Below are 24445 nucleotides of genomic sequence, written 5' to 3'. Positions count from 1 at the left end.
CAGGAAAAGTTTTCTGTGCTTCACTGGAAGAAGAAATGAATCGCATCTAGTTCCAGTTTGTAAAAAGGACTTTTAGATAATACAAAGCCTTTAACTGGCAAATATCCAAGCTGAGCTTAATTTGAGTCACTGTCTAGCAAGCCTTGGTGTCTAAAAGTTTATCAGACATTAAGGAATATTTTGCAAATTAATCTCTCATACTTGTCACTTAATACTGCTATCTTCCTAGACCTTCCTTTGCAAACAAGAGGTTTATCTCAGTAAAAGTAATACAGTGTAATTAACTGGATGAGTTTATTAATTAGCATTATAAAGCTTTTAAATGAAATGTAATGGTGAAAGGCCTCCCAAGGCCTAGCCTTGCTGGAGATGGTTGTGTTTTCATACATCAATCTGAAGAGATAAGAGGGTTCCGAATGATTAGTGCAACTGGTGCCTCTCTATTTCATCACTTTACAATCCTGCGATTTGAGTCATCAACTTTATCTGCATTAACAGGTGGATTTAATCCTGAATTTTACCTTTTCTCACTCAGTTTTTGTAGATTTGGGAAGGCAGTCCTATATGGCCCAAATCCTGAGTCTTCATCAGATTGAGCATGTGTTCCAAACTCTACATAACATTTCAGACCACCCCATATATATCTCTGGTGCTACAAAGAGCCTTCCACTCTTCCAGTAGTTGGTTTCACATTTGTGAAGTCTTTTTCCCTGGACTCTATTTGCTGTTGGACAATTTCTGACTGACTGTGAGAGGATAGTAATGCTCTGCTGGCTTGTTCCTTAATCCATTCAAACAAGTTTCTCACCCAAAGGATTACCTAGACTGAACCTCCTCAGCTACCCAGCCCTTAGGCTACTGCTGTGCCCTACTCAGCCATGAAAGAAATGTAAGGGCAAGGGCATCAAAACATCTACTATTCAAGCTTGGCCTTAGGGCTGCCCTCAATCTTACTTTTAGTCTACCAGCATAGATCCCATTTGGGTATTTTCCTCCTTGGAGTGGCCTGAGCTTCACTGAGATAATACACTACACAGAGAAGTGACATCAAGATAGCTAAGACCATTACTCCACCAGTAGTTATGAACTGGCCAGAATTTATGTGAGGACTCAAGGAACAATGTGAAGTTTGAGCTCCTGGTGTGGTGGACTGTGTGATGTTGTTCCCTATCTCTCGTTTGACACTTTGATTTAAATTTGATCAACAACTGTCCTGCAGGTACTTTTAACCTTCTATTGAATTGGAAAATCAGGAAAAAAGGAAGGTATCTTGGGTTATCTGCCAGCATATTCCACTTTGTTTGGAGAAAAGCTTAAACCCTCTCTTCTTGCTTTATTTGATGAGTCACGTTTCTTGTTAAATATTGACAACCAATCCTAGAAATACCAGTTATTAATATCTGGTTATTTAGGATGATATGTTTATATGTGTCAAAAAAGTGTTGTTCATATCTGTAAATGGCAGAGGAAAAGGACAGTACATGGCACTGCTGAAAATGGCTCTCATGAGGAGAATGGTATCAACTGCTGCCTGGAGATCACAGTACTGGAAATTGTAGAGAATTATATATTGGCACACCAAGGGTTCAGGCCAGCAGTAAAGGCAAGGGCATGTTTGTACCAGGCATGCAGGTGTCCAGGTGTGTGTAAGATCAAGCGTAGCCCTGTGCCATCAAAGGTACCTGCACAGGTCTGATCCATATCTGGCTGCACTCACTTATTTTCCAGGTGCTGCCCCCCTGCAAACACCATCTCTCCTGACAGTTTTGTGTTTGGGACTTGTTACTGTCCTAACAGTAGAGAATAAGAATAAATCTCAGGCTGGTGTGGGTGAGGCTGTGTGTTGTGGAAGCATGGGGAGTGAAGCCCCCTGTGTTCCCTGGCCTGAATTGCTTTGCCTGTCACTGCAGTCATCCCTTGGGCTTGCAGCTTTACTTGGTCCTGTAAGCTGTGGTTTGGCTGTTGCAGAAAGATATTGGTGGTGGTCACTGTCCCAACCTCAGCAGAGACTGTTTCTGTAAGCAGCTGCCTACTTCTCCCCAGAGGATATTGCCTATGCAGCGAGAGCAGCTGGAATCCAGAAGAAGGCTTGGACGCAGGTTTTCTTCTAATAAGACTATGTAAAATCTTAATTCATAATGCTTTCTAGGAGGTGGGTTTAATATGTTCTTTTCCTCTTGATATGCTTTCATTTTGTTTCTACTTTATGGCTGTGGAGAAAATACTGTTTTGCCTGACTCATGAGTGCAATAGCACTATGGAAAGAGGTTTAAAGTTCTAATAATATTGGAAATTTAGCCATGAACTCAGTTCTGCAAAAAAGAAATCCCAACAATTATTCATGGGGTGTGATCTAAACTTGACCACTATTAGTATTTGAAACTGGTGTTTCAGGAATAAAGCAGTTAGTGAAATTCAAATGCCCTGTGTCTTCAGGCATCTTTATTCAAGCAACCCCCGTGAGCAGGCCTTTTTCTGTGGCTGTATCTCTGTTCGAGGCTTGCATTCCCACAGGGGATGGATCTATGCAGCGCACCATAAGAAATAATTTCATGCACCAGTGCAGTCTCTTGAAACTAATTTAATGTCCTATTTTGTTGCAGCCCTTCTTTGTGGTAACAGGCACAGCTTACAGTCCCTCTCACATGCTGGCCATCTTCTTCCTTCTTTTTTTGTTTTTGTTTTAGTGCTTAGCACTTAACTGTTTATATTATCAGTGCTGCTAATAAATGAGGTCTAGTATAAATAGGTAATCATTATCTTTTTCCAGGTGGCTAATGGGGGCTCCTATTAGTATCAGCATGGACTATCCAGGAGTGTTTGTTTACACACATGAAGTTGTCCTCTGGGGTGCTCTAAAAAGAATGTAGAATGACAATTTAGAGTGTCTAACCAAAGCCTGTTTTATATAGGTTAGTCTTCAAATAATGCAAATTAATTCAAAGGGTCAGTATTTCTAGTGTACACCTAGTCTATTTGTATTCTGTGAATTAACTAAGAATATCACCACGAGCTTTACATCTGTGTATCAAAATTTAATCTTAATTGTTACTCCTGTATTAATTAAGTTGTTGCTAGCAATGTTTTTTGGTCCAATTCTTTCCCCACCTTATCTCAAATATTTTTATCTTGTCTCTTTTTGAGGTCTCACATAGGGATTTTCAGAATTCTTTGGAGTGGGAGTCTGCTGACTTCTCTGCAAATGTGTGCTGCTAATCACTTTGGGATGGATTAAAAGGAATGCTTAAGTGAGACTTCAGCAGTAGGTACTTGACTCCAAAACTGAGTTACTAAAAAGCCTTCAGCTAATGCTAATTTTGGAGGCACTCGGGGGGGCCTGGGTGTGAGACAAAGCACCATTTTCCCATGCATGGAGCAGGGGTTTTCACCAAGGAGCTGTATCTCAACACTTGTTTTCAAGAAGCAGGTTTTCTAAAGGGGGTATTCATGACCTGGGCTCTCTGCAGTAAAAGAAAACAGATTCTCTTGCCTTTGGAAAAATCATGGCCTCAAGTTGTACATCAGAGTTAGAATAAGGTTCTCAGAGGCCTGGTGTGGTGGCTGCCATGAGAAATGAGGCCACTTAACAAGCATTAGAACATCTTCTTGGGGACCCCTCCCACCAACCTGCAAATGTAACTGAAACGTGGGATGCTGCTGAGGTGTCTCTGTGGCAGGCACAGCTTGCTGTGGCTCAGTGGTGGCCAGCCTGGGTGTCCAGCTGTGCCCTCTGGGTTCCTGGGTTCCCAAGTTCGATTTGGGCCTATGAATGCTGACAGGGCCACCCTAAACCTACAGTCCTTCCTACAGAGAAAAATTTACCATGTTTTCATCTGAGGTGATGTATAATGCTGAAGATTGATAGAAGCTTGTGGATGGAGGTTTTTTTTGCTCAAAACATTCAAAATGCAACCAAACCTTCATTTTGGCTGAGATCAATACTGTGAGTGTAAGGTTACTTACATGAGCTGGAAAATGGGGTGAGAAGAAAAATACCAGGTTCTTAATCTGTGTGTTACAGTGTTTTTAAGTCTTTGTGGTCAGCTCTCATCTTTAGTTAGTTCCTTTCATAAAGCTTCTGTTCAGTTGTGGGAGATGACATAGAATATCACTGGAAAAGAGCTAACAATTCAGAATCTGTTAGTGGATTTCATAGTTAGTGTAGTACTAGGGTCATAGCACCTCCCAAAAAGGAAAAAATGTCCAAGACCAAAATAAAATGCATGAAGAATACTTAATAAATCCTGTATTATTCACATATGGCTCAGATGTAAACATAAGCCTTACATTTTAGTATAAGGAAAATACCAGGATGTAACTTGCATAAGGATTTGGAGAAGTGCTGTCTTTGTTTCATCTTTAAGTCTAATGAGAAACTTTTTCTTATTTGAAGGAGTGGCCAGTTCACTATTTTTCTCCATCACTAGAGGGCTCAGATCACTTTCAGAATGTTGTGTATCTGAGCCAACTTTGGTATTTAAACAGTCCTTCCTCTCAGTATAACTCGGATACAGAGGGAGAGGCATTTCAGTTCTTCACGTGCTGAAGTGTTGCTACACTTCTGAATTGCCTTTCTTTTGCTATTAGGAAGTCCTTGACAAGCATCTGAGAACATGGCTGTGTTCTGCCCTGTGGAATTTTTGTGTTCATATTTTTTTGAATTTGCTATGATCTCTTTAAATCTCTTGCATTTCGAAGGGGTGTTTTGAGGTGTCTTCGAAAATATATTTTAAAGCTAGCAGATGTGTAAGCATATCAGAACATTTAAATCTCTGGACAGCACAAAGTTTATACAGTTCAGTCAAGATTAGGAAACATTTCTTTGGTGAGAGGGTAATCAAAAACTGAAACAGGCTTCCTAGAGAGGTGGTTGATTCTCCAAGCCTGTCAGTGTTTAAGAGGCATCTGGACCATGCTTTAACTTTTGGTCAGCCCAGATGATCACCATAGGTCTTTTCCATCTGCAACAGTCTGTTCTAATCTAAAATGTGAGATGCTACCCTGGTACGTGACAGAATGAGCCATTTGTGATGAGACAGGTTTTCACAGGTCCACCAGAGTGTTGTGTTGAGAGACTTTACTCAGAAAGACGACATTTCCCCTTCACCTGTAGCATCTGATGGCGGCTTCTGAGAGGTTAAGTGAGCTGCCAAATGACCAAGGGGAAGAGGAAAATAAAAGTGGACTGAATCTAGCTCAGCTTCCATGAAGACAACTAAAAATACCTTACTCCTTACATGGGAACAGGAATGAGCTCTCAATATAGTTATAGGTAGTCTCAGATATAGTTCAGGTCCTTTCTCTTGGAGTCCTAGTGCTAGAAAAAGAAAGAAAGGGAAAATTGACACAAATTCCTTTGACAGCTTCTTTATATGAATTCTTAGACTGTGGCTACGATACTAAGGAAGTAATGAATGGAGCATGGGAGTCTGTGTGATTGCTCCAGTCTTTATTCAGACTCTTAAACCGTGACTTTCAGAGTCTGCACGCAAGCCTGACTTGTGGGAGTTTCTACTGAATGTGTAGGCTTACATAGCCTACCCTCTAGCAAAACAAATTCCTAAAAAAGTCTAAAATCTTGATGGTTGCATCACTTTCAAACCTCTCATGTTCTTAGTCATTGAATCTAAAAGAAATGGAATGAATCAGTGACTGTTATAAATATCTTTAGTGCTTCATATAATGTGAGTAACAATTAAATGTGTCATAAATGATACCTAGGTATTCTGTTGTGTGGCTGAATTAAATTAGTAGTTTTGTATTTGTCTCATATAAGTTCCTGGCTCATTTCACATCTGGAGTATTGTTGAACCCAAGTCAAAATTACTTTTATCTTTCATAATAGTCCTATTGGTCAGAAAGCATGAAGTATTTTGGGGATATCTTTGAGGAAAATTAAGATGTGCTGTTAACCAAAAAGACCAAAATGCAATCAGTGCTCTGTTTTGTCAGTGGTGAAGCTGGTCTAAAATTGCAAGTGAGGAATGTTTCCAAGCTTGGAGTGATTGGCAGCCATAGCACTAGCAAATGAAAAGAAAATTCAACAAATAATTTATTTATCATTGGCATTGCTTTGTTGTGAGCTTTCAAGTGGCTAAAGTGAAGCCTCTCTGAGCTCATATTTAGCTACAGGAGATGCCAGTGTGGCAAAGGCTGGTACTGACAGTGTGTCATCCCCAAAGTACACAGTACATTCCCAGGTAAAATTGCAAAAAACTGTCTGCCCATGGATCAGAGTTTGAAGGTGCCTATTTTGCAGTCCTGTACTCATGTCAAATTCTGTCTCTTAGAGAAATTGTGATGGCCACTTCATTTTGTTGTACAAAAGACACAGATAGGTGTTATTTTTATTCTATACACTGGATTCTGGAAGGCCCTTTGAAGAACAACTTCCCAGTAATAGCTAGCCAGTACCTTGCCATGAATTAATTTGGAGTTACAACCTGATTTTTTGAGATTATTACCTTACAGTTCCAGACTTTTTAATTGTTCTTGGTGCTTTCTAGAACATAGAGATGCAGTTTCAGTTATCCATTTTCTCTAATAACATCAGGAAATGGATTAAAAGGGTTTTCCATCACTGTAGATCTTCACAAGACCCATTTCATCTGAGTTTTGATATAGGAGTGCTTAACAAAAGTACAGGTATCTGTGTATTTTTCTAAGTCTAATAAAGAGAACTTCCTTTACTTTGCAGAGTCAGAGAAGCTGTGTCTTAAATTATTTTTCTATCATTCCATGGTTAGGGATGTGTTGGCAATGAATTTTTGGCTCCTTTGATTTTTGTCCACTCCCCCAGAGTGGACAGCTTCTGCTCCAGGTGAGGATGAAACACTCATTGTAGGAGGCTTCATAGCCTGAGCAGTTTTTAACTCTGTCATGATGCTTTTTGTTTTGCTTTTGATCTTTCAGTTAAGCCACTGAAACACATCTTAAGACTTGTTTTCTGCACAAATTAAGATGATGGGTTTTTCTGAAGTTGTACTTTTTATTAAAGTGACTGTCAAGTTGGAAAGATTTTGTTCAATGATTTTATATTATGATGCACAGGAAATTGTACATTGAGACACTGGATAATTTTGTCTCCTGCTAAGGCTGGAACTGAAATGTTGAGAATAGTCCTGCCTTGCAACCTCCTACTAGCTCTTATTCCCTCCTATTAGCTCTTATTCCCTCCCACTAGCAGACCTCAAGATTTTCTGGAAATTTGCTATCACTCAGGTGCTGATTCACACTACTGCTTATTCCATCAGCAATTTTTTCTTGGTATTTTTGTAATTCTTGTAAAATTACTACCACACCATTTATCCGTAGTTAAGAGCCTTGTTTTTTATTTCTGAATATAATCACCCCGTGCTTGAATAAATTATGCCAGTGTTCAGACAAGAGCCAAAGCTGGCCAAACACTTCTGAATGCAGATAAATTTATTTTATTGACCCAAAGGGTGGAGGGATGGATCTCTGACTCAGATCCTCTCTCTGCTGACAAACTGTGAGCTTGCAGCTGGGAAAGTGCTATGAGAGAGAAAAATTTAGGCCAAAGTAATCATGTCTGTGGAGCCTAGCCAGAATTTGTGAGGATTATCTACCTAAGACAATGTCAAAGCTTTACCTCAAAAAGTGAGAGGAGAAGAAGGACTGCTAAAAGATGAAACTTCAAGAGTATCAGCATGATCATGTATGATGCAAGTATTGGACATAGCAGTGAGAGCAGAGTGGTGTTTCTGTGACCTGATTAAGACTGTCATTCATCTTGATTAGAACAAGTTCAGAAAAATGCCAGTGAGGGATAGAAATAGGCAAGAAGTGTACTAGGAAATGAAGTGGGAGACCCAATTATAGTTGAAGGTTAGGTGCTTTAAAATGGGAATGACTGAATCATGCTAGTGTTCTAAGAGGAGAGACTAGAAAATGCCAAAAACAGCTGAAAGGAACTTCAAGGAAAGAGCAAACAAGGGATAGAAAATAGAAGTTGCTATGAGTTTAGTAAGCACCACGAGCACCTCTCTGAAGAGGTCTAGGAAGACTGACTGAGGAGAAGAGAAGGGGCAAGCTCAGAGGTAAGATGGCATGTATATGGTTTGACATGGAGGGAAAGATAAGAGAGTCTTTGTGAAGAAATGGCACCACACATAACTTACCTGGACAGCTGACATGTATACATCTCTTGTACTCCTCCACCACACTCCTCAGTCTTTCCCAAAATCTGCACTCTTTTGTAACACTTTCTGCATTATATTATGTTCCTATAAAATTACTTTTAATGATGTAATGGATTGTCTCTATAGTTTTCCTTCTCTTGGTCCAAAATGATGAAAAAACAAAGCTCCACTTTTTCTGTCATTTGATCAAGAAGAGAGAGAGGACATATCTTGTGCTGGTGATATTTTTGTACTCAGTGGACTTTGTCCTTTCTAATGATGCATCAGAGTGTCATGCCCCAGTCTGCTCTGATGAGACATATGCAAACAAGTGCCAGGAACAGGGCAGGATGTCATAGAACATCACAAGAATGAATATTATACATTTTTTAAATTTTATATTTGATAGTGTTCTTACATGAAAAGTACTGGAGTTATTTTGGGTTTCATTAAGACAGTGTTTCTCGTACCCGTGTCTGCCACCTTGTCCCCGCCTGGAGCATCCTTTGCCAAGCTCCTGCTCCAGCCTCTGCCTGCTGCTGACAACAGATAGTAGCAGTAGGTTCCTGCTTCTGTTTCCACCTTCAACCACTAAATAAGTTTTCTGTTTTCTACTAGAATGAATGAACAGCGGATTTGATCCAGTTTGGGTTTGAGTTGCTTACTCTGTTGTACCATAAACCATCTGTAGGTTCTCAGTATGCTCACAAAATGCAGTCTGTCATTTTGTAGGCATTTAGATGTTACTTTCCCTCCGATGAAAAGTACTTAGCAGCTATGTGGACTCTCCTTCTTAGCTGCAGTATAGACTAATTATAGCCTTACCTCAGCTGAGAGTGGCTGAAGGGCACTACATTTAAAATCATGGTGTGAATAGGCTCTTACTGTCTTCTCCCACCCTTGAAAGTGACTGAAAAATGTCTAGGAAACTAGCATTTTGATAAAAAGCTTGGACTTTTAGGCTGATACATTTTTTTTCATAAAGGAATAATCTATTAGGAAAAAAGACAGTTCTGGGTTCAGAAACTCTTCTCAGAAGAGCTGTAGTTTGTACCTGCCTAATGCCTTCATTCACCCCTAGCTTGGGTTCTCTGTGGTGCTTGGTTCTTTGCTGTGCATCACAAGGTATCCAGTGAGCTGGAGCTGTATCGAGAAACATCTGTCAGTAGCGAGTGAGAGGCTCTCAGAGGCATTTTTGAAATTTACAATTTTATCTCTCATGTTGATGTATTTCAGGTCTCATCCCAAATATGGACCAATGCTTCTAGTTCCTGCTCTAAGCAGGATGAAATCATGCCATGGACATCTTCTGTTCAGGTAGAATTGGAGTATTTCTGGTGTTCAGTGACAAACAGTCTTGGCAGGTAGTTTAACCTCCTCCCAAACACAAGTGCAAAGATGCCTCCAATTCTTTTCTGACATAAGAGGAGTGAGTTTGTCTAATGAACCACTTATACCACTTTCTGTAGCACTTTTATTTTCCTTAAACAGCTAACATCCAAATTTATTTCTTTATTTATTTATTTAGTCTGTGAGGTCCAGTGAATCTTGGAGCTGTGTGTGTGGGTGTTTCCCTGAAGGAGTTTCCAGTGAAATAGATACAGCTGAGCTGACTGCAGCACTTCTTTCTAGAGCAGAGCTGTCAAGAGGATGAATGAATACTATGGTAAGGATGCAGTTTATATTTAGTTTAAGGAAGAAAACAGCCCTCTGCTTGTGATCAATCTAGAATTAAAAGTGTCAGTCACAGAGTCATGGTGGGGAACAGGCTTCTAAAGCAAATTCCAGGGCACTTCTGTTAAAATGAGAGCGTTATGAACCTAAGATGGATCTGCTTGCTCTGAGCTGTACTGTGTAAACCTGAGCCTGTGTGCTAGGCTTGAAAAAGAATTAATTTCCATGGAAAAAAGTATATCTGTATCCATGTCTAATAAAGACCTCTTTTCCCAAGAATTTTCAGAGCTGCAAAATTCTCAGGTCAAACCATGCTTGATCTTAACTGTGCTCAAAAATGATGTTCAGGCTAGTAGAGGTAGCAAAACCACCTTGCAAATGGGCATTCATTAGTACCAAGTTTCTGCATAGTGCAATTTATCTAAACTGAATGTCCATTCTGGGAGGGTTGTGTGTTCTCTTATTTAATTTCAACTGAATATTGATTATGATTATGTATACTGATTATGAATATGTAATTATTATCATGAAAGTCTAATCCCCTGAAACTATTGGTCACTTGGTGTATGTTCATTTGGCTACAAATGCTTCTCATTTTCCATTTCTATTTTATCATTTAATTGCTTTACTCTGTTCACCCTCACCCTTTTTTTGATCTCCTGTTAATTGTTATTTGGAATGAGAATTAGCCCTTAAGCAAACAGTGCCCCAAATCTATCTTGCTTCTTTATGTGTAGCAATGACCTTGTGTTCAACAGAAAAAGAAAAAAAAATAGCTATCTCTCTAGATTTATAATAAAAAATTTTCTTAATTATATTTGAAAACTGCAGTTGAAAAAGAATCTTAACATTTACTCATATTCTAAATCAACAGATTCTATATTTGAAGGACCTGAGGTTCTATAAAGTCCTGATCTTCTGAAAGTCTAGTGGAAACCTTTATTTAAAAATAAAATAAACTCCAGATCTCGTTTTCTGAAAGAGATCTAGGTGTCTATTATGCCTCCAGTCTTTGAAGGGAACTAAGTTTGTAAGCATTACTTTTCAAACTGAAAGTTGGCACCCAAGGCAGTGATATATCTGGAAAATTTGACTCCCAAAATCATGTGACAAAACCCCAGTCTCTGCTGTGGAGCTGTTTGAACTGGCCTATAGAACAGCAACAGGAATAAAGGAAAGTTATCAGGGAGCTATCTGTGATACACTTTGGAAATCAGGTAGCTCTGCAATGTCCCCCTGGCCTGGGTAGTTGTTTTGCTCCCCGAGATGTGGATGTGAGGGTGAGGTGGTATCAGGGCTGTCCAGAGTCCTTTGAAGAAGGCCAGCACAGGCATGTGGGTACTGGGTTTGCAGGTTGCACTGTCTGGTAACTTTCTGCACCATTATGCCAACAGGTGCTGCTTGGTGCCCACTTCAGAGAGGCAATCCTGTTCCTCTTAGTCAGTAGCATGACGTTTTCTTCTCTGAACTGAACTGGATTTGTAAGCCCTTAATGTTAAAATTTTTGTCTAAAATTAATGAGCATCCACCCCCTTAAAAATCTCATTAAAATTTGTTTTTGGCAGGTTGCCTCCCAGAGTCTTGACAGCACTTTGGGTGCTGATGATCTGATCAGAGTGTCTTCTCATTCCCTCCTCCTTCCCCATCTGTTTGTATCCACCTCTTGTGTTACAGAAATAAACCGTTTGGGGTGAGAACTGGTTTTTCTCTTTTTGCTTGGTGCAGTGCTTTCTGGTGCACAACTTCTCTGCAGTATGATTTAGCCTCTGCTGGTTGCTGCTGCACCATCTCCTCAGCCAAGCCAGTTCCTTGAGCCGCAGGCTGCCTGCTGCACCACACAGCCATGCAGGTGATGGCCATGCTTACCGGTCTGCAACCTGCCTCTCAGACCATCTACTCATAGCAATGACTCTGGCAACTTGCTTAAAGTCTGAGGCTGAAGCAGAGGGAGTATTGAGAAGGTGAAAGAAGGTGTGGAAGATCAGAACCTGTGGATCTTGTTGGGAAAAATGAGGTCTGGTCCCACCTCTTCAGTATAATCTGCACTGCTGCCGAATCATGAAGTGGGGAGTGATGGGAAGCTTGTGCACAGTAAATATGAAAATATAGTTGTATTTAAAAAAATTCCAAGATACTTCCTAAAATGCTGCTGTCTACTGATTTGCCATGATCTGATATGATAAAAGGAACAAAGGAAGGAAACTGGAGGTTCAAACAGCCAACACCAGGAAATTCTGTACTTATATGCCTTTGAATATGTTAAAGATTCATGAAACAAAGCTTTAGGGGTTGCAGCCATCAATTAAAAATGCTTATTTTAAACAAACAAGAAGTAATAGAGACAAATGCAAGTGAGATAAAATACAAATCAGTGGTTCTTCAGTAGCCCTTTATTAAGCTGTAAAGCTTGTTTGTCTGTAAGCAACTTTACAGCAATCAGCATAGTCATGTCTATACAGTTGACTTCTGGAAATTAGAGAGATGGGTGTTGTTTAGGAATATCAAAGAACTATTGTAGTCATTATATAGCTTTGGTGAACAAATCATTAATCGTCTTGAAAACAACCGGGGGCAGATAACATAATGAAGTACTCCTAGGATGTGTTTCTGTTTTATCAGCCAGCAGTTATAAGTAAAAGGCAAAATTGGTGCTTCTATCTAGTTTTGTTTAAAACAGCAGGAATGAAGAAAGAATTATCAGAATGTGAAATGCATTAACTCATGGTAAAAAAATTTCTTTCATCTTGAGTTTGGCTGCTGACTGTTAATAACTGGGATTAATGCTACAGGAAACAAAGCAGAAATGTTAAATATAATGACATTTAAAGAAGAGCAATGACCAGTTTATTAAATTAAATTGGTTTGAACTCTGTGAGGTTTGCAAATGGAGTTTCAGACATATTTTAAGATACTTTTGACTCATCTAAATCACCACAGAACTAAATTACAACATATCCTGTAAATGAAATCTGGTCTCTGTATTATCTTCTCTAACAGATTAACATACTCTTAATTTTTAAAAAGGACTCAAATGTCCCGATTGTAAAATTCTGTATCCACAAAAATTGCTACATTAACAACTTTCCCGTGTGAATACACTGAAATAGATGCTGCTTTAGCAGTGCACGTTCCATTAGGAATGAAATTGAGCTGTGTGTTTCTTTGGCTTTCTATTCTGTCCCATCTCTGTTTCCTTATTTAATTGCAGCTCTCTGAAAATGCGCAGTGCTGTTGCTCCCTGGGAAGTACAGAGCCAGGCTGAGAGCAGGGAGACAGTTCAGCCTCTGGTTTGGTCAGTTGTATGTCATTAGCATGGACCACTCTTCACTCCAGTGAATTACATCCTTACAAGTTCTGGAAAAATTATCTTCATGAATTCTAAAGCTTGTTACCGTAATAAAACTGGCCAAAATTGTTGGTGCAGCAACTTTGGCAAAGACAGATACAAGTCCTCTCTTAGTGGGGGGGATAGAAGAGATTTCACCTTGGAGAGCCTGGTTGTCAAAGGTGTTGATTAGCAGTTATGGATGATGATTTCTGTAGTTCAGGGTGCTCCAATAGTTGAATGTATCCTACGTTATAAGTTTCTATGGAACCCTAAGGAGGGAAGGGTCCATCTGTGTAGAGGAGGTGACTCTAGAAGGACCTTTGGTCTAAGATGATGCTTCGCCATGGTGAAGTGGGAAAGGATCTTAGGGGCACAGTGTCCTTTACCACAGGCGTACTCCTGCTGCCTTCCTCTCCTTGCTTGAATTGGATTTACTCCACTAATTCCTTCTTCATTAGCATTACCAGTTTCTGTCACCAGCCCAAATGTGCATGTCAATCTCTCTTATGTACACCTCTTTCTTCTAATGAATTACTCCAAGGCTAGATAATCCTTGTGATCATCTTGCCTGTCCTTCTATATAGCAAAATATACAGCTTTCCTGAAATGATTCAGTGATAAGAGGGAGGCATTTCTCTATAATATTCATTTAATTGGGTGTAATAAATAGTCTTTTAGCCCATCGATATTTCAGAAGAAAGCACACTCTAACCTCCAATTAACTGGGAGCAATAAACATATTTTGGATTAGAAAGTTAAAACTAATAGATTCAAATAGGCTTTTGAAGTTGATTAGTAGAAGTAATTAATTTCTCTGGCAATTTCTAGTCCTTAGACACAAGTCTTAGAGGGACACTTGGCCTTTTTTCCTGCCTAATGCACGTGTGGCTGTCTTTAAGACATAAGCAGGATGTCTTTAGTGTAAAGCTCCTGTATGGCTGTAAGCATATCTAACAGCAGTGCAGAACTGTGCGTAGTACCACCACAGACAGCTTGGGCCACCGTGTTGTCTTGGTTTGAAAGACAGGTGTCTGCCAAGGAAGGCAGGAACTTTCCTTGGAATGGAGACTGTGCTATCACACAGCACCTACAGGATGGCCAGGGTATCAGACCCAGCCAGCATGGGTTTAGGAGGGGTAGGTCATGTTTGACCATAAGAGGTCTTTTATGACCAGATGACCCACCTGGTAGATGCAGGAAAGGCTGTGGATGTTGTCTACCTGGACATCAGCCTGGATAGGCCTTTGACACTGTCTCCCACAGCACGCTCTTGGAAATCTGGGCAGCCCACAGATTGGACAGGAGCCCTCTTTGCTGGGCTAAGAACTGGCTGGATGGCCAGAGTGTGGTGGTGAACGGTGCTGCATCCAGCTGGTGGCCAGTCACCAGTGGTGTCCCTCAGGGGTCTGTGCCTTTCAATATCTTCACTGATGATATGGACAAGGAGATTGAGTCCACCATCACTAAATTTGCTGATGGCACTAAGCTGGGAGCATGTGTCAGTCTGCTGGAGGGTAGGAGGGCTCTGCAAAGGGACCTGGACAGGCTGGATAGATGAGCCAAGTCAAACAACACAAAGTTTAACAAATCCAAGTGCCAAGTCCTGCACTTTGACTACAATAACCCCCTGCAGTGCTACAGGCTGGGGACAGAGTGGCTGGACAGTCTCCAGGCAGAAGGGGACCTGGGGGCACTGGTGACATCCATCTGAACGTGAGCCAGCCCTGTGCCCTGGTGCCAAGAAGGCCAACGGCATCCTGGCCTGGATCAGGAATAGTATGGCCAGCAGGAGCAGGGAGGTCATTCTTCCCCTGCACTCGGGACTGGTGAGGCCACACCTTGAGTTCTGTGTCCAGTCCTTGCCCCTCAGTTTGTGAAGGATGTTGAGACATTTGAGCATGTCCAGAGGAGGCAATGACGCTGGTGACGGGCTTGGAACACAAACCCTGTGAGGAACAGTTGAGGGAGCTGGGTTGTTTAGCCTGGAGAAAAGGAGACTCGGAGGTGACTTTATCACTCTTTACAACTTCTTGAAAGGTGGTTGTAGCCAGGTGGGGGTCGGTCTCACTGGCAGCAGCTGACAGAACGAGAGGACAAAGTGTTAAGCTGCACCAGGAGAAGTTGAGGTTAGATGTCAGAAAAAAATTCTTCACTGAAAGAGTCATTGGGCAATGGAATCATCTTCCCAGGAAGGTGGTGGAGTCACCATCCCTGGATGTGTTTAAAAAAAGACTGGATGTGGCACTCAGTGCCATGGTTTAATTGATGAGGATGTGTTAGGTTAGGTCATAGGTTGGACTTGATTTCAAAGGTCTTTTCCAAGCTAGTTCATTCTGTGATTCTGTGACCCAATTCCCTCTGAATTATTATAACTTTGAAATGACGGGGCTTTCAGGCACAGTTACGGGACAGGAGCAGCCGTTCTTTCCCAGTGTGTGTATGTAAAGCAAGGCAAGGCAGCAGCGGGCGCGGCAGCCCCGAGGAGCAGAAGCCAAAGCCAGCCCCAGCCGCTCTGGGCTGCGGCACCTTCCCCTTGGCTGCAGTTCCGCTCCCGGCCGCCAGGGGCGCTGCTGGCTCCCGGCCGGGCAGGCGCTGCCAGGATTCCCCCGCGCCTGCAGGGGGCGCTGTGGCGCGGCCGCGGCTCCCTCAGGCGGTGATGGCGGCCGGGCCAGCAGAAGGGATGGGAAAGCTGCTTCCTCTACAAACTCACAGCGTGCAGTTGGTCTCAGTGTCCATCTGGATGGTGGAAGGAGCTGTAACAGGGATCTCAGAAGCAGCACGCTTCGGAGCAGGGATGAGCAAAGTCCTGGAGTGGTAGAGGAGATGTATCAGAAATGCCACAGCTGTAGATCGAACCACAGGGCATCTGGTCAGGCAAGGGGTGCGGAGCTACAGTGTAGCAAAAAAGCCCAGAGCAGGGGTAAAGAAACTGCAGGGGCCTGGCTAGTGGCAGCTGGACTTCTGAACACAGCATGGAGAAGCTCTGGGGGAGGGGGAAAGGGCTCAGGATCCCAGGTGCCCTGAGGCACCGGAAGAGATAGTGAAATCCCTTTCTCAGTGATGTAGGGTGTCAATAAGGTCCCAGTTCAGTGGCTGCTCTCACGAGCAAAGGCTCACCTATGGCAGAAGAAGCAGGACAGGACTGGGCTCCAGCAGTAGCAGCGAATTCCCCCCGCCCCAGTAAGCAGCAATTCCACCAAGAGAGCCAGGAACTGTGCACAGCCCCTTCCCCCAGCCCAAATCTCGGGATACCTCTGCTCTTTTCAGGAGAATGCCCCTCAGCTAGGACAGTAAAGCCAGCTGCTCTCCTGCCCTTTCTCTGTGGTTGCTACTTTTGTATCTCTTAAGTACTCATCGTTATTGTTTCTTAGCAACAAAAAATGGGAGCAAATTCCCTGAGAGAAACAAAAGGATACCTGTTAGCAGGGGAGCTGTGTTCATACTGTTTGTAGTGTGAAATGAGGCTTGCCCTGTAGTACCTTGTTGAGAATGACTTGCATCAAACAGTATGAAAGCTGTTCCCTCTTAAGGTTAGTGTGAAACTTTGCTCCTGTAACGGATGAGAAGCAGAAGATGTTCAAATGTGAGGAGGGCCAAGGACTATAAGTGCAAAATGGAATGTGGCCCTTGAACATACTCATTTGGGAGCAGCTTTCGTCATGATGTTGTAATTATTCCTCTAAGAGGAAAATATTCACTAGCATTTAACAGCAGCTGAAAAAAGAGCAACAGAGAGGATCAAAAAGAAATTACATAAAGGCTGATAGCAAATGGGGGCAGTAGCTGGGGTGAGTACAATTGACCTTACATCTGAAGAATGTGGATTATGGTTTCTCTGGAGTAGGCAATATCTGCACTATTTTGTTTAATATCTGTCCTTTTTCCATGATGATAACAAATCTCTAACTCTAATAGAAATTATAATTGACCACAACAAAATCTTGTGTGAAGAAATTATTTCAGCCTAACACAGAGTGGCAGAAGAGTTTACATGTCTCTGCTCTTCAGAGGCCCTGTGATCTGCTCCATGGAACCAGCGATTTAACCATATTTAGGGACTTGGTGGGACTCTATGCCCTTTGTTCAAGACCCCTTTTTTAATTAAGAAACTAGAATTGCTTTCTGGCATGTGTTGGCTTATGTTTAACAATATTGCTTACAGCATGTGGGTCTGCTTGTTGACCTTATCTACATAACTATGAGTTGAGAGGGAATGAACAGTGCTGGAGGCTGCTGATGGCTTTTCATGGAATCAGACTTTCTGTGGACTTGCTGTTGGAATGGCTCATGAATTTGGCTCCAATTAAAATCAAGTCCAGCTACATAATGAGTAATTGCTTACTTTATTTTATAATGCTGGCACTCAGTAAAGTTATGTAACTCATTCTTCACAGGAAAAACCCAAGTGGTGTAGAAAGCACAACATAGCATTGGGTCGGAAGTGCAATATCTCTGTAGCACATGGTAGATGATCTGAACTTCCTGTTTCTGATGTGTAAGAAGATATGGTCAATGGTGTGCTTTCTTTTTTCCTGTACTGTAAAGCCACTGGTCAAATACAGAAATCAGTGTAGTGTTGGGATTTTTTTTGTTCTTTTTGTTTGGATCCTTATTTTATGGTATGCAAGAATCTGATGTTTCACATAACATAGACGGGTCTTTGTTAATATTTGGAAGGCTACTTTATTGATCTAGATGTTACAAATGTGAACTTGAAGTTCACTGGCTTCTACTAATCAGCATTCTGTGTACATCTAGACTTCAGCCTCTTTTGAAGATAATAGAATATGTTTCTAATACCATTTGTACTGCTGTGTTCATATTGACTTAAATGCTGCTTCTTACCAATTCAAGTACAACAGTATGTGGAGATAGAGGAAGAAATGTTTCATTGAGCAAGGTTCTGGATTACATAGCCTAAATAAAGTCTGTCTGGACTGATGTTCTGTTGAATATGAAACCATCTACTATGAGGGAAAAATACCAGAAATGGGAGAATACTCTTAGTAGGGATTGGAGGTTGTTTTGCTTATGACAGGGTATATAAGATGGTAAAAAGCAGTGGCTGATTTTTGGCTTCCACTGTCAGTACATACAACCGTCTACAACTGCAGTGAGACAGGGGTTATAGGATAAATTGAGGTGGGCTCCAGTCTGTGGAAATGGGATTTCTAGCACCTTTGTGCACTGAGGTATGGAGCTCTGGTGGACTTCCCCATCCTGGCACAATGTACATGTGTGTGTGTGTGTGTGTGTTGTGCTTACACTTCACCTGGCTTGATCCATTCTGGGCAAGTAACTCCTGGTGGTTGGGGATGAGTGTAGAGGTGCAGCGCAGTGGAATAAAATTCAGACAGAATATGCTAATTAGACATATTTCTACTACTCCAAATTTGGCCTTATATAATTCAGCATTTGATAAAGAATTTAAACTTATTAATGGAGGAGTAATTTGAAAGAATGTCCCAAACTGACTGTCTGCATTTTTTCTGTCTTATTTTGTTAGATCCTGTGTAGTATCTCTGCTTCATATAACAGCCATAAATTAAGATTTGCAATAACATTTACCTGGTCTTTCAGAGGAATGAAAGTTTTTTTAGCAGAAACAGTGAGAGAATAGAGAACTGCTTTTCATATTGGCTGAAATACCACAGGAATGCATTTCCCTTCTGCATTTCACTCCAAAGCAAAATGGATGCATCAAAAAAAATTTCCCCATCCTGAATCTATATTAAAAATATATATAAAATAATATATATATAAAAATATATTAGAAATATTTGTTTGCTTTGGCTTTTTATGAAAGCAGAGAAAAGTTTACAAATTGGAATATTGTGGGTTTTAAAATATGAGAAAATAGTATATAATTCAAAACTCAGTTAAAATGTTATCTTCAAACTTGGTAATTCTCTTTTGTTCCAAAGGACATTTTTAGGAACTCTGCAGTCTTCTCAGTGCTTAAAAGATTGCTTTTCAGTAATCTATGTTGGGAGATTAGTCAGTGAACACATAATTTTCCATAATCATAAGAGACAAGAGTTTTGAATAGTGGCCTCAGACTCCCTTGGGTCACTCAAATCTTAAATTAACTTCTGTTGGTTTGATAGTTGGGTTTTCTTTAATCTTCAAAATGTTTAAGAACACCATAAGGCTAGCTAGCAGGAATTTTCTCTTGTCTATTGAATCTCCCTTACAAGGATTAATGAAGAGGAAATGGGAGCTTTTGTTGTAGAAACTCAGTGAATCTTATGGCCTCTATACCAAACTGTTTGTTGATTTAGTAGAAATTGAGCTTCACTAGCAGGGTAATTCATCAGCATGAGACACCAGTAGTACTGTATGTGCTGAAATCAATTTTGTATGAGGTTCAAAGCACACTGAAAATCTTATGCTTTAGGAGATCTTTCTGGGTATAACAGAGAAGAATCAAGTGATTACCATAGACTGAAGAAAACAAGAATACTAAAAGCTGTATTGAAATATTTCCATATTCTGAAAAACTGATTGGGAAAATTTTTATAATGTTGAACTTCTCAGACAGTAAGATTGTAGATGAAAAATGTCAGAAGCACCATTAACTGGAAGCAGTTTATGTGCTGGTAGATGATGTATGAGTGCGATGGGCCATGATGGTCAGCACACAGCCCAGCAGAGGTTCTGCCTGGCTGCTGCTGAGGGATGAGAGACTATCAGTCCTGTGCTCCTTTTCTCCCTGTGCTTCTGGAAAGGCTGTGGAAGGGTGCCCATGCAGCCACCAGTAGCCAGGTGACTGTTGCTTTGCGTGCCACAAAGGGACATAAAATGTGAATCAAGGCACAAATGTTGAGGGATGATGAGGGGTGGGAAACTGTGACTATATCCAGTAATGAAGAAAACTACCTAAAGTTTTATCTCCTGATGATATTTGGGTACATAAAAGCTCTCATTAATTTGGCAAGACTGTAAATGAAAAGGGGCCCATGGATGGGAGTATGACTAGCTGTGTCCCATGGGCTCTAATTATCTTAAAAAGAAATCAAGTTTCTGAAATCTGTCTTTTCCTTCTCACCTCACTGTATATATATGTTCAGAGGAAAATTAAGACATATTAGTGCAAAAGAAATTAATTCCATGCTAAATTTGGCCTTCATATACACATTTTCCCCTATTTTATAACTGGTCAAGCTGAACAATTCACATGAAAAACTGCTTACAGCTGAATGCTTAGGGCATAAAAATTACCCACAATTGGAAGTTAGTAATATCATGTAATAAGACAAGCTAATGTTTGTGCTAACAAAAAAAGTATTGATTAAACTCTTCACACCATATTGTTGCATTCCTCGTATTTAGATTCTTGCTAAAGATTCCCTGAGATACATCAGCTTTCCATTAATCAGAAAATCATTCTTGGCTTGAGTTTCTGTAGACAGCAATTTTGCAATGTGTGTGCTTTGTAGCTTATCAAAAGCCTGATGTTAGATTCGCTCGTGGTAGTATTAGAGAACATTTATTAGCACTGTCATTTCTAGAGCAAAAGAATGTAACTGGGAGCATTGTGTCCTGGTGATGGTCTGTGACATAGTGAGGCAAGGGGAAAGTACTGCATAAAGCCTGTGCCAGGCTGTCTGGTCCCAAGCTTCTGAGGTAACCTGTGAAACCATACATGTAAATAGAATTGTTTCATTTTCAAAGAAGAAATTGTGTCTGCATGTTTAAGAGTATTGCATATTATAAACTCTAACTCGAGGGAGGGATGACTGCAATCTTGTGGCATTCCTGGTAGTTAAAATGTGTTGATGGACATAAATGATTGTTCTAGGTTAGTTCTGAGATTTGTCTTCCATGCTTTCTTCTCCCGCCACGACCAAGGGAGAAAAATTAACCCCATTCCATCTGTCAGACACAGACAAAGTTCATAAATTTGTATTCAGAGAGTAGTTCCTGATTTACAGCTGCATACAAAAGTTGGCATTTTTGTCACAGTGCTCTCTAAACTGACTGAACTGGGTTTTGATATTTTCCATTTTCAGTCACCCCTGTGGTACAGAATGCATGGAACAGGAGCTGGGAAACCACAGGGTCCATTTTGGCTGCTACCCAGATGTTGTTGTGAGCTTTTGGAGCTTCTTTCCCAGCAGAGAGGTCTTGCAGCCAGAAAGTCACTGTGCTGCCAGGAGTTGCAACAGAGAAAAACCAGGATGAACCAAGGGGATGGAGAGGCTTGGCTATAGTATGCCACACTTCATTGCTTATTTATTGTACAAATCTTTAAGATGGGCTAATGGAGAAGGGGGAACTAATCCCGTGGGTGTTGAATCTCTTCTGATAGCAAGAAATGTTAGCATAAAATTGCAGCAAAGTGGGACGGCCTCTAAAAATTTTCCTTGGAGTAAGCTGTTTTCCCCCTACTGTGGAAAACAACTAGAAAATTTCCATTATAACCATGCACTTTGCCCAAGCTAATCGCTTTGTATCAGAGACTGATTTGTCTGAGTAGCCTTCCTCAGAAGACAGAGAAAGAAAATTTTGCATGCTTTAAATTTTACCTTTGAGTTATGTCCCAGAATTTTTGCTCTTTGTCATGTTAGTAAGGAGATAAAGACAAATTTCCTATGGAAAAATGGAATAAATAAACACACTACTGAATATGGCCCATGAAATTGAAATTGATATTACATATATGATTTTATTTTTATTCTTTTCTTACCAATAGATGGATCCCCTTCTAAATTCCCCTGGAATATCTCAGAACACACTGAAATGTGGTGATAATGTTCTTAATGTTGTAATTTTGAAAGGGCTGGAGCACCTACCCAATGAAAATAGGCTGGGAGAGTTGAGGTTATTCAGCCTGGAGAAGAGAAGGCTCCAGGGAAACTTTAGAGCACCTTCCAGTACCTAAAGGAGTTACTAGATATCTGGAGAAATTTCTTACAGGGACATGTAGTAATAGGACAAGGGATAATTTCTTTAAATTGAAAGATAAAATAAGATAAGGTTTTTTACTCTGAGGTGGTGAGGCACTGGAACAGGTTGTCCGGAGAAGCTCTGGTTGCCCCATCCCTGGAAATGTTCAAGACCAGATTGGATGTGGCCCTGAGCAGCCTGATGATGGGCTGAAAGGTGCTCCTCCCCGTGGCAGGGGTGTTGGGATCAGATGATCTTAAAAATCCCTTCCAACCAAGTAATTATGTGATTCTATGAATTATTCTTAATTCTTAATATCACATTTTATGAGTGTTTTTCCAATCCCAATATTTCTTCCTCCAGTTTACTGTAAATCCCTCAATCTGCGGGTGGTAATATCTCCCAAACACACTGCTTCTGTCTGCTATTAAACAATCAAACAGTTTTAGTATCCAGGAAGAAGTCCTTAGGGAGTTGGTATTCTGAGGCTCATCCTTCCAAAGTTTTGATGTATTGGGCATTCGTAGTCAAAAGGCTGTAACCAGAGGGTGGAAAGGAAGATAGGAGGAGAAACTGTTGTCACTTCCTGCTTTTAGAAGTGTTTGTTGTTTATCCATATGCTTGTTACTCACTTCCCACTTTGTTCCCTTTAAATGTGTTCAGTTTGTGAGAGAACTGGCTTTTGTTGTAGTTGCCAGAGGAGAAAGTGCAGGCTGTGAAGAGGAGAGAAAGCTTTGAGCAAAGTCTTTGGGACAGCTGGGCTACTGCAGAGGCCAACTGTCCTGTTCTGGTTTTACTTACTGGGATTTTTTTTCCCTACAAAGCAACTGGAAATAAATTCAAGAGCTGAGAAGGTTCTAGACCTCCTATACTTCTGAGAAGAGATAATATTGGTCTGAATCTATTGTATGTTGAATGATAAATCTTGTTCCTTTTTACCTTATGGTGGCACTAGCCACAAATTTGAGCTACATTTGTAGACTGAATGAAGGTTCTGAAATGGCACAGAGAGCTAATTTGTTTTTCTTCCTGTATCAGTACCAGTAAAATAACAGGTTGTTTGAAAGATGCTTGTGCATATTGAGACTTTCAGTCATTGATCTTCAGAATGTATTATAAATCTTTTTGTTTCATTATTTCTTCCAAACTTTGTTCTTTTGAATTTATTTAACTTACTGTCATTGAGCTATGTTCTTCCTAAACTGGAACTAACTGAAGTCTCAAATAAGAGCTCTGATCCCTTTTTCCTTGAGTGTTAAGCCTCAGTAAGGTTTAAACTATAAAATTTACAGAGGAACTTGCATTATCATCAGTTGTCATTCTGATCTGACAATATTGTATGATATTCTCAATATATAGTTTTGTGAGCAAACAATGAGTGGCATAAATGACTGTGCTGGTCTAATATGGGGAATTTGAATTGTCAGTTAGAGAAGAATAAGGCAAAAATTGTACACATGGCCAAAATATTTAGCATAAAACTACTTGTGCTCCTCCTCCCTGCAGAAGGAAGAAGAAAGCTGGGGGAAGAGATTCCTGTATTTAACAGATGGAAGAGGCTGCCTGGTGATACTACCTTTCTCAGCACTGTTATCTTCAGATATATTAAGTGCCCTGCATTAAGGCTGCACAGCTGTGAATACTGAAATAAAAAATGGAAATGCATGTTACTTAACAGAAAAGCAAAGATTATTTGTACGAGCTCTTCACTTATCAGGTGACTCCAATATGTGTGGTGGCAGGAGGCTGCTGGGTAAATGACTGGGACTGCATTATTCTGGAGCAGACCCTCTTACAGCCTCTGGCCTTCCTCGGCTCATTGCCTAGAAAGCAGTGTATTTCAGTGGAATGGAGCCTTGTGAAAGATACATTGCTGGTCACAAAGGATTTTGGTCTTATTTTATATATTCTTAGCGGAAATATAACTAATTTACTTGCAGAGCTCATTTCCTTTAGAGCGACTTGGTCTGCAATGAATGCCAATTTAGTGTACTTAGAAAAAAAGTGTCTTTTAATCAACTTTAAGTATGGAAAAAATGTTTTTAGTATGGAGTTATCACTTGTAGCATGACTGTAATTATTTTCAGGAGAAAATCTCCAGAGATACAGTAATTTACCATCTGTATCACTTTATTATATCTTTCTTCTAACTGACCTTTGTGACCTGATATTAGGTGTTACTTCAGCCTTTCTTGCTGTGCTGGAATGTAATTTCCTAGTGTAAAAAGGGATCGTTCAAGATCTGTGTATCTACTGTAGTATAATGTGGAGTGAGACAGATCTTTGCCTTTCAAAGTTTGTATCAGGCTTGTGACCTTAAATAACGCAGAATGCAGGTAATAGCTGTAAACACAACCGGAGCATCATGGAACTAAAATGCCTGCCTGGCTGTAAAGCTTGCAGGTGCTTCAGA

At 40.6% G+C, this 24445-nt stretch overlaps 1 long non-coding RNA gene across 4 annotated transcripts in view; it reads left to right on the top strand.

Moving 5' to 3' along the window:
* Positions 1-15762: 15762 nt before the first annotated feature.
* The window catches only part of LOC111928772 (uncharacterized), a 131566-nt gene continuing 122883 nt past the window's right edge, over positions 15763-24445 (top strand). Inside the window, exon 1 of one of the 4 annotated variants that reach the window (XR_015276572.1) lies at positions 15763-16931. This is a non-coding gene — a long non-coding RNA (uncharacterized LOC111928772). The remainder of the gene's footprint in view (positions 16932-24445) is intronic. The other 3 variants (XR_015276570.1, XR_015276575.1, XR_015276571.1) reach the window with 3 other exon arrangements.

Source organism: Cyanistes caeruleus, chromosome 14 (assembly GCF_971803275.1).
Source record: "Cyanistes caeruleus chromosome 14, bCyaCae1.hap1.1, whole genome shotgun sequence".
NCBI lineage: Eukaryota > Metazoa > Chordata > Aves > Passeriformes > Paridae > Cyanistes > Cyanistes caeruleus.
Note: the sequence above shows the minus strand (reverse complement) of the source record. Positions and strands in the feature narration are given on the sequence as shown.